Here is a 12521-nt window from a genome sequence, read left to right as displayed (position 1 = left end):
CGATCTTCTCCCAAGTTGTCTGTTGGTTTCTGAGATGGACAAGTTCTACCCAATTCTTGTTTCATATGGTATAACAAGTTACAGTGTTGGGTTTTATTTAAGTCTCTGGATTTGGTATAATCTTAAAAATATTTACATAGCCTTCTTAAATGAAATGGGGTCTGCCTTTTTTTTCAGGATATATTTAAAATCTCACATTCACTTAGAGTTGTTATCAGATGATGTGGTTTGTGAAAAAACCTTAGATTTTAATAATAAGCAGAAATTAACAGAGTAACATAGACCTTTTTCTTTTAGCCTTATCTTCAGCAACAGAAAGCATGATATAGTAGCCAGTGTCCAACCTGAAAAATTAAATTAAAAAAAAAAAAGTAGCACATAGTGAAATCCTTCTTGACTATACTCAAAACCCCCAGAATGGATTCCTCATGAGGGGTAATAAACATGACTACCATGCTGGGATCAAAGAAACAAAAATTTTTTTTTCTTAATGTTTGCAGTTCAGGAGGTAAACATGTTCTCAAGAGAAACAAGAAAATAGAGTGTCAGGAATGTGTGAGGGAAGAAAAGATAAGGGAAAGGGAGGAAGGGAGAGGTTCCATAGCTGAAAAAGCAAAGTATTGGGGCTTCTATTGACTCACAGACTAAGAGACTGAAGGAATAAGAGATGATATGGAGGCAAATTAATCGCTGGAGAGAGCCAGAGAGTGTGTGCTGAGGAAGGGCCAGGCCTGAAAAGATTTTGTGTCGTCATAGCAACGGGCTCAGCCCTGCTCCCCCTGAAGCCCATTCAGCTCTGAGCTGCCGGAACACGTTTTTAATTAAAGCGTATAAAAGTTGTTTTGTAAGGACTTCTCCTCATCCGATAGATTTCAAAATGGTTAATCAGGCTTCATCTCCTTTTGATGCTCACAAGAGCACGGGCTCCTTCAAGCATAGAAACTGATGCTGCTGCCACTGCCCCTGAGTAAGTCATCTCCAGTCACACCTAATACTGCGAGTGAGCAAAACATCTAGCTATTTAGACACACATAATCAGAGAATTCAGGAGGAAGTAGGGGGGACCATTTTATGATTATAAGTGCAAATGTTGATTTTCTTTGCTCTAGATACTATAGAATCCATACTTCTGGATGATGGTCGTCTCTGGTTGATGTTCTATTTAGCTTTGGAAAACAGCAAGCTTATCCCCTCCTTGGGAGCTACAGTCAAAAAACCAAAATTAAAAGTTACAAATTATTTGTGTCAAAAAATATTTAATCTCATATGGGTCTCCTATAAAAGAGTTTTGTTGTACCTTGTACATCTTGTATAAAAAGATGTTAACCCATTCTTTTTTTTTTTTTTCTTTTTAGGGAATAAAAGGGCTTTTACTTCTAAATCCTCTACCACTTCACAATACACAGCAACAGTTGCATTTTCTGTAGTAAAATGGATGACAATAGAAAACAGCATCTTTTGTTGAGTCACTAAACAACTTCTTAGCAGATGACTCAAACCTTCTCCAAACTTTTCATCTCTTTTTCTCCGAACCCCTGGTAGATGATCTTATTTCTAATTTCACTGAAAAGGAAAAAAAAAAACACAACAAAGATAATTTTCCCTGTCATCCATTCCTTCATCTACCCTATATTCCAGCTTAGCCTTTCTGTTTCTGTACCAACACATTCTCTGCTGGTCCCGGAGGAGAAGAGTCCCGCCTCCCCTCCAGAGCAAACACATTCATTGAAGTTCTTAGTCCTAGACTGTCTTTTCCGTTTTTACTGTCACTGGATTTTTTTCTGTTTCTATGTCCAAGGAGTCGTCTCCTCAGCCTTGAATATGTATTTCTATTTCTGGGGGGGAGGGGGGACACCAATTGGTTTTTCAAAATCCTCTAGTTAACATTCCTTTGCTTTCTTTCTCACTGCCAAACTTTTCAAGTGAGTGGCCATCACCCACAGTCTCTACTTATCCATAGCCTTGCAGTGTGATCCCTGGAACTTCCTTCTTGAAGATCATCAGTGGTGGCTTGCTCAATTCTGTTTTTACTCTATTTCTTTTGCTAAGTCTCAAAAGCCTCAAGAGTTCTGAATATTCTTAGCAGCGTTGAACGCTCTCCTTCCAGAGATCCCCTGGCACCAACCTATCCTTAATGTCTATTTCTTCTCAGCTGCCCTTCTGTTTCTATAACTGTCTTCCCTGTCTCCTCAAACCTTCACTATAGTTCCCCGAGGCTAAGTATGTTAGCCTGAGACAGCAAAACAGACCCTCATGTTTGGAAACTGGCTTGACACTTCTGAGTAGCCTAGAATGTTCTTAGGAGTTGGTCTAGCACTCACAGATAGACCTAGGTGCTCTTCTGTCAAACACCAACCACTTTACTGAACATCAACAGGAGACAAGGCCACCTTATAACTATAGAAAAAGTGAGACAAAAAGAAGACTACTTTATAACTTTTTCTAAGCACAGATATAAACAAAGTCACTGCAAATCACAAAAATGGCAAACATTCCTTCCACGTGAATTAGGATTGGTAACTGCTGCCTCTTTTTAAAGTACAGCTTGACTTTTTAGTCTTTCTTCCTTCTAGGTAAGATTTTTTTCTTTTTTTAAGCCTTTATTGAATTTGTTACAATACTGCTTCTGTTTTATGTTTTGATTGATGGCCGCAAGGCATGTGGGACCTTAACTCCCTGAGTGGGGATCAAACCTGTATACCCTGCATTGGAAAGTAAAGTCTTAACCATCAGACCACCAGGGTAGTCCCAAGATTTCTTTTTTTTTTTAATTTAAATTTATTTATTTTAATTAGAGGCTAATTATTTTACAATATTATATTGGTTTTGCCATACATCAACATGAATCCGCCACGGGTGTACACGTGTTCTCAATCCTGAACCCCCCTCCCACTCCCCATACCATCCCTCTGGGTCATCTCAGTGCACCAGCCCCAAGCTTCCTGTATCCTGCATCAAACCTGGATTGGCGATTCATTTCTTATATGATGTACATGTTTCAATGCCATTCTCCCAAATCATCCCCCTCCCCCTCTCCCACCAAGATTTCTTAAGATAGTCAACCATAGAATTAGCTTCAGAGCCTGACAGCATCCCACTTCACAGCCTGATGTCCCACTTTCTTGAACTCTCCCTTAAACCACCTAGCAGAAGCCCCAATACTCTAAGTCCTTTCTAATAACCCTCTTACTGAAATATCACACAGCCCTTAGGATGTGTGGTCTCTCTTGCTGGCAACAAGCAAGAAACTCAACTTGTTCAACTATAGGTATATCCCTGTACCAAGCTAAAACTCCATCCATATCTGTCCCCAACAAAATCTCCCATCTCATATCAACACGTTATGAGGTATTTCCATGAGTGTTTAATACATTTAAATGACAGCAACACAATTGTCTCAGTACCAACACATGCCTCTTGATATCCATATTTCTCTCATTCTCTTTGTCACAGGCTTGAAAATTCATAGTCTTTGACTCATCCCTCTTATGGCCTATACATCTGTACTTAATTAATATGCTCTTTCAATAACCCCCATCCTCCAATCGTTTATTTCTTAACATTCTAAAGGTCACAACTTTCATACTAATGTCTAGTACCTGTTGAAATAGCCTCCGAATCTCTTTGCCTGTATACCGTTTCTAGCCTAATATTCCTGAGCAATACCTTTCAGTGAACACAAGGAAGTCCTGCCTCTTGAGGCCAGAGTTTTCAGAGGTTAAATCAGGAATTACATATGAATAAGTAGCATGATTCCCCTCCCCCCTGCCCCTTATGAAAGATAAATGCCCTCAGTGTACACAGGGAGGGACGGCAAGAATGCTCTGGTTGTCACAGAATCGTTCCAGATCTATTCCAGATCTGATCTTTGAGAAATATTTTAAAAGTGAGGTGCAGTTAAAAGATTCTGGGTTAGATGGGAACTGGACCATGCCTTGTGAAGGAATGTTGGATTGGGGCTGTTTGACCACAGAATAAAACTTTTCCGTTACATTGAAGGATAATTTAGTTATTTCAAGCATGTGTGAAAGAAATTAGAATGTGTATTGCATATGTTTCTAGAAGGCAAAATTAAAGCCAGAAGGTGGAAATTTGAGAGCATTACAGATTATAGCTCAATATAAAAACATGTGTAGCATGGTGACAGATAGAATAGGCTACCTCAGGAAATAGTGAGCTTCTCAACGTTGAACATTCAGGGGTGGACTAGATGAACACTTGGGTAAACATGTCCCTCAAATTTGTGCTTTATTTATTTAGCTGTATTTAGCTGTGATCATTAGACTGTCAATTACAGTAGATTTGTTTCTTTTAAACAAAATAGACTTTACATTACATGCATGCTCTTATTTCTTAAATAGCTAGCATTCATTTATCTTATCGCACATGTTTACCCTTCCAGGTGCTTGCGTTCTTCCCAGTGTTACTGTGATTCCATCTGTGATCACTTTTCATTTGCCTAATCAACTCCCTTGAAGATTTTTTTAAATTAGTGTTCTGCTTGTAACATTCTCTAATTTTTTGAGGAGCAATTAATTGTAGGTGTTTTTTGTTTGTTTGTTTGTTTGACTTTCAGCTCTTTAAAGATACTACTTCATTTTATTTTGGATTCTGTTTCTTGGAGAAGTTCTCTCTTATTGTTACCATTTTGAAATTAATATGTGCTTTTATTCTTTTTTTCCCTCTTTTTAAAGTTTCTGATAATTTCAACATCTGGGTCATCACTAGGTTTGGTTCCATCACCTATTTTATATTTTCACATGGCTCTTCTTTCTTTTTAGTGTGTCTTGTATTTTTTAAAAATTAAGTGCCAGATACTGTGTGTAAAGTCTTCCCAGGTGGCTCAGTGGTAAAGAATCCACCTGCCAATGTGGGAAACACAGGAGACACAGGTTCCACCCCTAAGGTGGGAAGATCCCCTGGAGGAGGAAATGGCAACCTGCTCCAGTATTCTTGCCTGGAAAATCCCAAGGAGAGAGGAGCTTGGCGGGCTATAATCCATGGGGTTGCAGAGTCAGACATGACTGAGCATACACATGCTACCCATTATATATAAAATAACATGGAACTGAGGTAAGTGCCCAAGATGAGAATACTTCATTCACTAAAGGAGATCTGTTAACATTTGAAATGAGTTTGGTTTTGTGGTTGCTATAGTTTCCTTTAACATACCACAGATTTGAAATTCCCCCAATGGTGAGCTCAGTTCAGTTCAGTTGCTCAGTCGTGTCCAACTCTTTGCAACCCCATGAATCCCAGCATGCCAGGCCTCCCTGTCCATCACCAACTCCTGGAGTTCACTCAGACTCACATCCATCGAGTCGGTGATACCATCCAGCCATCTCATCCTCTGTCGTCCCCTTCTCCTCCTGCCCCCAATCCCTCCCAGCATCAGAGTCTTTTCCAATGAGTCAACTCTTTGCATGAGGTGGCCAAAGTACTGGAGTTTCAGCTTTAGCATCATTCCTTCCAAAGAAATCCCAGGGCTGATCTCCTTCAGAATGGACTGGTTGGATCTCCTTGCAGTCCAAGGGACTCTCAAGAGTCTTCTCCAACACCACAATTCAAAAGCATCAATTCTTCAGCGCTCAGTCTTCTTCACAGTCCAACTCTCACATCCATACATGACCACTGGAAAAACCATAGCCTTGACTAGACGGACCTTTGTTGGCAAAGTAATGTCTCTGCTTTTGAATATGCTATCTAGGTTGGTCATAACTTTCCTTCCAAGGAGTAAGTGTCTTTTAATTTCACGGCTGCAGTCACCATCTGCAGTGATTTTGGAGCCCAAAAAATAAAGTCTGACACCGTTTCCACTGTTTCCCCATCTATTTCCCATGAAGTGATGGGACCGGATGCCATGATCTTCGTTTTCTGAATGTTGAGCTTTAAGCCAACTTTTTCACTCTCCACTTTCACTTTCATCAAGAGGCTTTTCAGTTCCTCTTCACTTTCTGCCATAAGGGTGGTGTCATCTGCATATCTGAGGTTATTGATATTTCTCCTGGCAATCTTGATTCCAGCTTGTGTTTCTTCCAGTCCAGCGTTTCTCATGATGTACTCTGCATATAAGTTAAATAAGCAGGGTGACAATATACAGCCTTGACGTACTCCTTTTCCTATTTGGAACCAGTCTGTCGTTCCATGTCCAGTTCTAACTGTTGCTTCCTGACCTGCATACAGATTTCTCAAGAGGCAGGTCAGGTGGTCTGGTATTCTCATCTCTTTCAGAATTTCCCACAGTTTATTGTGATCCACACAGTCAAAGGCTTTGGCATAGTCAATAAAGCAGAAATAGATGTTTTTCTGGAACTCTCTTGCTTTTTCCATGATCTAGTGGATGTTGGCAATTTGAACTCTGGTTCCTCTGCCTTTTCTGAAACCAGCTTGAACATCAGGAAGTGTGAGCTGGATTTCCACTATTCTGGGTTTAGTGTAAGGCTTGGAGAACTGGAGGGTTGTTTTCTGTTTCCCTGCTCCACCCTAAGATTACAGCAGGTTCTCTAGGCCTGCAACATTGAGACTGTCTCTTTCCACGTTTTTGATCCCCCCACCAGTACATGGCTATTATATGAACCAGTACAGGGCTTCCCTTGTGGCTCAGCTGGTAAAGAATCCACCTGTAATGCCGGAGACCTGGGTTCGATCCTTGGGTTTGGAAGATCCCCTGGAGAAGGGAAAGGCTACCCACCCCATTATTCTGGCCTGGAGAATTCCATGGACTGTATAGTCCATGGGATTGCAAAGAGTCGGACACGACTGAGAGACTTTCACATGGCTATTACCTGTTACAAGATGCAAGTTTCCTTGGAGCAGAGAAGGTTGCTCAGCTCTCCAGCTCCCATCTCCGTCTTAGGCAGGCTGTAGGCACCTCCTCCAGTGGCGGACAGTCTCTGCCTCCTATTCAGCGCAGGGTCTAGAGCACAGGGAAGTTCCCAAATTCTACTTCAGTGTTGATGGGACCATCTTAGCTGTGAGTGAGTTTGGGTAGATCAACCTGATACAGTTGAAGCTGGTCTATTTACCCTTTACCCTTACTTCTATGGCAGAACTTTCCCAGAGTCTAAGTTAAAAGCTGAGTCTTTCCCCCTCTTTGGTGAGACTTCACCCCAATTTTTGTCTCCTTAGCATCACAGGACTAATTCTCTTCTTAGTTATTTTTTTAATCTTCTTAGCAATTGTTTTTTTTTTTTTTTTTTTTTTTTTTAACTTGGTTTCTCTGTGTTTTGTCCTGAATTTTAGCCTCTTAGAAATCAGAAAATGCCTTTAGGGAAAAATTGTACACAGCACATTGGTCTTCAGTCTGTAGCTCTCTTCTCCTAATCTTGGCTCCTCCTAGCATAGCTGTTTAATTAGTTCTAAACTCCATTTTTGTTTCTCCAGCTTAAACTGCCACAAACTGGAGAAGCTGCTTTTGTTATACTTCTATGTCCCAAACCTTGACTAGGCAAACACCCTGAGGGAAAAACACAGCTGCGAAGGCAGGGCTCACCTCGCGTATTTTCCTTCTCTCCAGGACCCTGGCCCCTTGGGTCCCGGCTGCAGTGGTTGCGCTTCAGTGCCTTCAGATTTTGTTTTGTTTGACTTTGCATTTTGTCCAAGTTTTGTAGTTATTCTCTGGGAGTGAACTGATCTCATTCTATCAACTCTGTTACAGCCAGAAGTGAGACATGTTTCCTAATTATATTCTAAACCCTCGTCCCGAACGATCAAGTCTTGGTGAGTCTTATGAGACCCTCTTAATTATCTTGTGTTCAAGGCTCATATGCACCCTCTTACTCATAATTTGTGGATTGACGTATATTTGAGGTCACATTATGGTAGTATTATTGTTCTGTAAATTTTGGTTGTTTAGACAAAAAAGATCATGTCATTATATATGGTAATTCTAGAAGAATTGAATATCTTGATATTATTTAATCTAGTATGTTTGTTTTACCTAAAGGGCAGAGAGCCACAAATTAACATCATCATGAAGAGCAAGCCTTCACACTTAAAATTCAGATCAGTTTACAGGATTCCTATTGGAGTTTAATTTACCCTTTGAATAAGACAATGTCCTTAACAGAGGACACTCATGGAAAGTTAGATAAATACATAACTGATTTAAAGCAATACAGTAGTTGAACAATATATAGAAAATAAGTACAGTAATACATGAATCTAGGTTAATCCAAAAATTACCTTGAAAATGAATTTTAAGCTTGATTGCAGATAGCTGGAGTGATAGTAAATTGTGTTGGTGGAAGTGAAGAGGTAGAATATTCCAGGGGTGAAGGACATTTTAAGCTAAAGACAGTTGGCAAATAGCAAGAAGATGAAACATTATGGAAGAAATGGAAGTGTATTAGTATTAAGCAGTTTTATAATGTCTACGGAAACAGGAAAGATATGAAAAGGCATATAATCTGAGCTTATATAAGCTAAGTCATGTAGGATGGACTGAAAGGAGGAAATGACTGATGTTGAATGATCCTTTTAAGGAAGTTGTAGTATGGTCAGCACCTAAATGAGGTAGTGATGCAGATGAAGTGGAAGGATTTAATTAATACTATTATTTGTGGACTCTTTCAGTGGAATGGATGGAGCTGAAGATAGGGAAGAGTTTAAGAGAATAAATATAAGGAAATCAAATACCATTTTAAAAAATGCTATTTAAGGTGGTTAAACTGAGGAAGTGACAGACTTCTTGCAGATAATGGTAGGATGGAATTTCATGACAGGAAGGATAAAATATTTGGGTGCTGTCTTTGTCTAATTGAATTTCAGAGGGTGAGTCTCTGTTTGAGATTAATAATTAATTTTTGTTGAATAATTGCTACATGTAAAACATTGTAATAGTTATAGAGCTATTTCAGATGGTTTTTGGTCTCAAAGAATGTATAGTCTGATAGGAGTGATGAGATAAAACAGTTTCTCCACCATGGGGAAAAAAACAGTAGAAAATGACAACTTCAGTTCCTAGCACATAGTAGGTGGATGCTGAATAAAGGTTTGTTGAATGAAAGAATGAAAGGCACAGAGAGGCACATATAAATACGAGTTGAGAAGAAAATCTAATTTGGGAAAATTTTAAGAAAGGCTTTTACATGGAATATGACAACCCAGACCATAAGTGTTAGACAGTATTTACATAGATTTCAGGGAGAGGGTAGTTCCAGGTGGAAGTAACAGTGTCAGGAAATGGAAGATAGAAAGTTCAGAGTGCATAGAGAGCAAGGTGAAGTTGAAGCCTGAGAGAGGAAGCTATGGGAATAAAAAGTTGAGAAAGTAGGCTGGCAAAAAAAGTCTGGAGGGCCTTGAATACTTGAAAGAATTTGGAGTTTATTTAGTAGGTAATATTTGGTGTTAGAAAGATACTGTATAGACAGTAAAATATTTGAACTGCTTGAGGATATATGGTTAGAGGTATAAAAAGAAATTATATGAAAGATGGAAGAAAAGAAAGAAAGAAAAAGTTTCATCCAGGTATACTTTGCAAATAAGACTGTGAAGTTCTTGAAAAGAAAACAGGAATAGAATTAGGGATCAAAGACATTCATAATACAAAGGTATAGATATGACCCTCCTTCAATGCTAAGACTCTTGCCAGAAGGATTGATGCTTGAGCTTGTACATGTGGAATGGAATTTATTTACTAACACAGAAAAAAATCCATTATATCACTAGCACTTAATTGTGCTATGCAATGTCAAAGTCCTTACTGAATCTTTTCAGAGGTAGTAAGAAGAGTTAGGAGGTAATCCTGGCAAAAGTAGTCTATATTCACTGTCCATTTCTGCATTTTTCATTCACATTTTAATTCACTGCAATTTGGATTTTTCTCTCATTATAGTAGAAACTGCTCTCGTTAAAGTCATCATGAACTCTTTAGTTGCCAATTCCAAAGGCACTTAGCTCCAAACCATTTCCTCTGGGAAGACTTCCCTAATATCACAGAGAGGGCAAGATACCCTTTCACCTGTTCTGCCAAAGCATCCTGAGCCTACCCCTGTTATGGTACCTATGATACTGTGTTGTAATTATTTAGTTTTGTCATTCTCTCTGGACTGTGATTTCCATGATAGAAACTGTATCTTATTCTGTATCCTCAGTACCTAGGATGGTGTTGTTTGAATTAATGATAAAAAAATAAATAATAATGCCCCCTCTATTACCCATTTCAATTCTTTCATGAAGATATACTGTTAGAGAAATACTGAAACCTTCCAAATATAATCAGCAAAAACATCCTCTGAGAATACTACTTTTACCTTCACTTCTACTGTAATTATGTGCATGATATTAAATAACTAATTTATTAACAGGGCTTAGATGTTTTACATTTTACAGTTGAGTCTCCTGTCATCTATCCCTTACCCATTGCCACAGTACATTATCCATAATTCTTGTTACTCTATCATGATTTCATTGGGTAAGGACATTTTAATTTTAGCTAAATACTTTAAGGGAGAAGGCAATGGCACCCCACTCCAGTACTGTTGCCTGGAAAATCCCATGGATGGAGGAGCCTGGTAGGCTGCAGTCCATGGAGTCGCTAAGAGTCGGACATGACTGAGCGACTTCACTTTCACTTTACACTTTCATGCATTGGAGAAGGAAATGGCAACCCATTCCAGTGTTCTTGCCTGGAGAATCCCAGGGACGAGGGAGCCTGGTAGGCTGCAGTCCATGGGGTCGCACAGAGTCGGACACGACCAAAGTGACTTAGCAGCAGCAAATACTTTAAAGTGTCTCCTATGGTCAGTATGTTCTAATTGGTGCTGGATATAAGAAGATAAAATTAGAATTAATAAAAATTATACATTGCATGAACAAACTCATTATTATTTCTAATTTCATCAGACACGGCTTTTTTTCTAGAAATGCAGTTCATGGTCAGTAAATATGCTCAGTATTTTATTATTTTGTTTTACCACACCCTTATACCATTAAAAAATAATATGTGAAGACCATTCTTGTCTACATTTTTATAAATACAGACATGCACACAACCTTTTTAAATCCAATTTTGCAAATACTTAAGGATTCATCAAAATTGACACATGTGGCAGTTTGGAATTATCTTTGGTTCTTTCTCTTCCTTTTGCTCCTTTATTTTTGCCAAAGTGTTTCTCCTCATCATTTACAAAGTCCACACTTTTCATTGTTTTTTGTTTTTTTCTGGTTAACATCTGCCTTTTCAGTCTTAACTATTATCACTTCTCCCATTATCTTGTTTGTCTATCATTTTGACCATTTTACTGCTGTAGAAGATCTTTTGGCTGTCTTATGGTAGTAGTTTTTTGTTGTTTCATCACTAAGTCATGTCTGACTATATGAGACCCCATGGACTATTGGGTTGGCACTTCCTTCTCCAGGGGATCTTCCCAACCCAGGGACTGAACCCATGTCTCCTGCTTAGCAGGTGGATTCTTTACCACCAGGGAAGCCTGCATCTTATGGTATGATCATGAATAAATAATATACTATACAGGCATCTATATATGCCATGAAGAGGTGTAGCGCTATTATAAGAAAATTTGTATCAAACTAGTATCTAATATCGGAGAAGGTAATGGCAACCCACTCCAGTACTCTTGCCTGGAGAGTCCCATGGGTAGAGGAACCTGGTAGGCTGCAGTTCATGGGGTTGCTAAGAGTCAGACATGACTGAGCGACTTCACTTTCACTTTTCACTTTCATACATTGGAGAAGGAAATGGCAACCCACTCCAGTGTTCTTGCCTGGAGAATCCCAGGGACGGCAGAGCCTGGTGGGCTGCCGTCTATGGGGTCGCACAGAGTCGGACACCACTGAAGCGACTTAGCAGCAGCAGTATCTAATACAGTGTAAAGTCCAAGAGAAACAAGGATTTGAGTCTAAGAGGTAAATTAAAGTATTCCAGTTGTCCACTCATTATTATTCTGAGTTTATAATTTCCATGAAAAAGCAATAAAAATTATGAATTCAAATAGCAGTCATAGTATATAATCAAGTGCTAACAAGTGGTAGAAACTAAGCTTCAATAAATGTCATATGAGGGTTGGTTGGAACCAGTAAATGCAGGCAGGGCTGAGGAGAACAATAATGCCTTGATTTGATAGTACTTGTGATAAATGTCCTAACGCCCTAAATGTATTATTCATATATCCCATTTTTTAAAAAACATATTTATCAAATTTCAATGTTATGTTTAAATGAAACATACTATATGATAAGGAATATGTGACTGCAGGAATCTGTAAATGTTTTGTTATTAATTTTTTATTTTGATAAGAAATTTTCAATTTAATAATGCTGAAGATAGTTATTTTGAGTAGAATTGAGCACATGTTAATTTAAAAATCTTATGTGTACATTTTAAATGAATATCTAAGTTTATATTCAAATTTAGTTTGTTATTTTTTTCTTAACTTAATAAAAGGTAATGAAAGGGGACTTCCCTGGTGGTCCAGTGGTTAAGACTCCATGCTGCTAATGCAGGGGGCACAGGTTTGATTTCTGGTTGGGGAATTATGCTCCCGTATGCAGTGTGGCAT

The sequence above is a fragment of the Bubalus kerabau genome, chromosome 19, assembly GCF_029407905.1.
Source record: "Bubalus kerabau isolate K-KA32 ecotype Philippines breed swamp buffalo chromosome 19, PCC_UOA_SB_1v2, whole genome shotgun sequence".
NCBI classification, from domain to species: Eukaryota; Metazoa; Chordata; class Mammalia; order Artiodactyla; family Bovidae; genus Bubalus; species Bubalus kerabau.
This window is presented reverse-complemented; position numbering follows the sequence as displayed.